This window comes from Apium graveolens, chromosome 3, assembly GCF_009905375.1.
Source record: "Apium graveolens cultivar Ventura chromosome 3, ASM990537v1, whole genome shotgun sequence".
Classification (NCBI taxonomy): domain Eukaryota; kingdom Viridiplantae; phylum Streptophyta; class Magnoliopsida; order Apiales; family Apiaceae; genus Apium; species Apium graveolens.
The window spans coordinates 232,113,042-232,116,581 of record NC_133649.1 but is presented as its reverse complement, the minus strand read 5'-3'; the positions used below and the strand labels follow the sequence as shown (position 1 = coordinate 232,116,581).

At 36.4% G+C, this 3,540-nt stretch overlaps 1 non-coding gene across 1 annotated transcript; it reads left to right on the top strand.

Moving 5' to 3' along the window:
• The first annotated feature begins 3,159 nt into the window (after positions 1 to 3,159).
• On the top strand, positions 3,160 to 3,266 carry LOC141716230 (small nucleolar RNA R71). Its single transcript, XR_012572947.1, has one exon. It is a non-coding gene; the product is annotated as a small nucleolar RNA R71 (small nucleolar RNA).
• The last annotated feature ends 274 nt before the right edge of the window (positions 3,267 to 3,540 follow it).

Sequence of the window (3,540 nt, the reverse complement as noted above, 5' to 3'; positions counted from 1 at the left end):
GTTGCATGGTCTGTGTGAACAATAACCTTCGAACCAACAATATACGATCGAAACTTTTCCATTGCATACACCACTGCTATAAATTCCTTCTCAGTTATTGCATAGTTGATCCGAGCTCCATCTAAGGTCTTGCTTGTATAATATATGGCATGAAGCTTGCCATCCTTTCTTTGACCTAAGACTGCACCAATAGCTTGATCACTAGCATCATACATGATCTAAAAAAAAATTCAATCTGGTGGTTGCATGATTGGAACAGTGATAAGAGCTTTCTTTAACTTGTCAAAAGCCTCAATGCAAGTATCATTAAAATAAAAGGGACATCTTTGCCTAAGAGCTCAGTTAGAGGTCGAGCGATTTTTGAAAAATCTTTATAAAACGGAGGTAAAATCTCGCATGCCCAAGAAAACTTCTTACTCCCTTAACCGAAGTTGGGGGTGGTAAGCACTCAACAACCTCTACCTTAGCTCTATCGACTTCGATGCCTCTTTTCGAGATAACATGACCCAAAACAACTCCCTCTTGTACCATAAAGTGACACTTTTCCCAATTTAAAATTAGATTAACTTCTTTACATCTATGCAACACTTTTTCCAAGTTTTGTAAGCATGCATCAAATGATATTCCACAAATAGAGAAGTCATCCATAAAAACTTCCATTATATCTTCAATAAAATCAGAAAAAATTTCCATCATACATCATTGAAAGGTTGGTGGGGCATAACATAATCCAAATTGCATTCTACGATATGCAAATATACCATATGGACATGTAAACGTCATTTTTTCTTGGTCATTTGGATGGATAGGAATTTGTAAGAAACCTGAATATCCATCCAAATAACATAAAAAAGAATGTTTTGCCAATCTTTCAAGTATTTGATCAATAAAAGGGAGAGGAAAATTGTCCTTTTTAGTGGCTTTATTCAAGTCTCGATAATCAATGCACATTCGCCACCCTGTCACAGTTCTAGTAGAAATCAACTCACCCTTATCATTCTTGACAACGGTCATTCCTTCTTTCTTTGGAACTACATGCACAGGGCTAACCCACTTACTATCTGAGATCGGGTAGATTATACATGCAGCAAGAAGTTTTAAAACCTCCTTTTTGACTACCTCCATCATATTAGGATTAAGTCTTCGTTGAGGTTCAATAGAAGAGGCTGCTCGTCTTCAAGAATTATCTTATACGTGCAAAATGATGGATTAATGCCCTTAATATTATCAATAGTGTATCCAGTGACAATTTTATATATTTTTAAAATAGCGAGCAACAACTCAATTTGAATGTCATCAAGCTCAGTATTGAAAATAACAGGATATGAATTATTAGAGCCCATGAACACATATTTCAAAGATGTAGGAAGTGGTTTTAGTTCTACCTGGGGAGGCGTTGAACTCTTCTTAACTTCCTCATTACGCAACGCAATAGAATGATCAAGCATAGCTAGAGGTGCTACATCCAAAAGTTTCTCGTAGCCCGTACACTCCTAATTTTCTTCATCCATGTCACCCTCCAGAACAGTTTGAAGTGGATCTTCACATAGTAAACTGTTGTCTTTAAAGTAAATCACTTCTTCTAGAGCATCAACCCGATTTATTATCTCATCCATAGAAGGGTGTCCCATTATGTTTTGGTGCTTAAATTCCATCTTCTCTTCTCCTACTTGAAAAGAAATTCTTCCATTCTTCATGTCAATTATAGCTCCAGCCGTAGTTAAGAAAGGTCTCCCAAGAATGATAGGAATATTTGCATCCTCTTCCGTCTCCATGACAACAAAATCACATGGAATATAAAATTTACCAACCTTGAGAGGAACATCTTCAAGTTCACCAGGAGGATATTTTACAGTTCTTTCCTGCCAATTATAGAGAGATATGTGTGGGTTTCAGTTCACTTATCTGAAGTTTGTCACAGATTGATAATGGCATTAAACTGATACTTTCTCAAAGATCACACAAAGCCCTTTTGATTTCAACATCCCCTAGTTTGACAGGAGTAGAGTAGCTACCTGGATCTGCTAACTTTTTAGGAAGATGATTCTGCAAGATGGCACTATACTCTGCCGTTAATGAAATAGTAGAACTTTCTTCAATTTTTCTCTTCTTTGATAATACATCTTTGAGAAATTTTGCGTATGAAGGCATCTTTGATAAAACATCCATGAATGGAATATTAATGTGCAGCTTCTGCAGAATTTCAAGAAATTTACCATACTTCTTCTCAAGTTTAGCTTGTGCCAACCTTTTTGGAAAAGGAACAAGAGGCACATACGGTTTAATAGGAGCAACAATAGTTCCTTCTTCTCATCTTCCACTGCCTTTTCTTCGATCACTTTTTCAGCTGTAATGTCATATTCATGATTTTTAGCATTCACTATACTTTTTCTCAACTTTAAATCTAGTTCTGGAAATTCTTTTCCGCTTCTCAGAGTTACATCTTTAATATGACCTCTTTGTGGTTGTTCAACTTGGCCAGGAAGTTGGCCTGAAGACTTTTTGAGTTGGCTCAACTGCTGAGCAATTTGAGTAATCGAATTTTCCATCAACTTGTTGTGAGCCTTTATCTCATTGATACTTGCATCAAAATTATCATTCTTCTTTGACTGTGTAGAGATAAATCCTTCCAAAAAATTTTCTAAGTTAGATTTTTATGGCTGAGTTGGTGGAAGTTGAGCTTGAGCCTGAGTATTTCTTTAGGAGAAATTATGATGATCTCTCCAACCTGGATTGTATGTGTTAGAGTACAGATTATACTGTTGCCTTTGATTTTGGTTGTAAAGGACATTTGCTTATTCCATTGCTAATCCAGAGGGATTAAACTGACAAATATTTTGAGTATGTCCTACTACACCACAAATCTCGCATGAGGCAACTGTAGATGAAGTTCTAGAATCCAATTGCTCAATCTTCTTAACCATTGCTTACATAGTAGTATTTAACATGGTTAGAGCATCAACATCATACTTACCTCCCTTCTTAGGATGATATCTATCACTGTACAGATAGTTATCATTAGACTGTATATCATCTAACAAAGCTTTCGTATCCTCAGTGTTCTTCTTCATAATAGATCCACCAGAAGCAGCATCAACAAAAATTTGGAATTCTTCTGTTAACCCATTATAGAATGTATGGATCAACAACCAATCAGGAATGCCATGGTGATGACATTATCTCTGAAGCCTTTTGTATCTTTTCCACGCATCATGAAGAGACTCCTCATCATCTTGATGAAAGTTAGATATGTCGTTCCTGAGCTTTGCAGTCTTCTTCTGACTAAAAAATTTGAGTAGAAAGGCCTTTGCTAAACTATCCCAAGTAGTGAACTTGTTTGGCACCTCATCTTTCAACCAATCTTTTACTGCATCTCGAAGAGAGAATGAAAATAATCCCAGCTTTATCGCATCATCACTAACATTAGTCTACTTTATCGTATCACACTTCTCCAGAAAACTCTCAAGATGATCAACAGGATTTTCAGTGGACAATCCTGCAAAAGAATCATCGGAGATGAATTGGATGAATTGAGGCTTG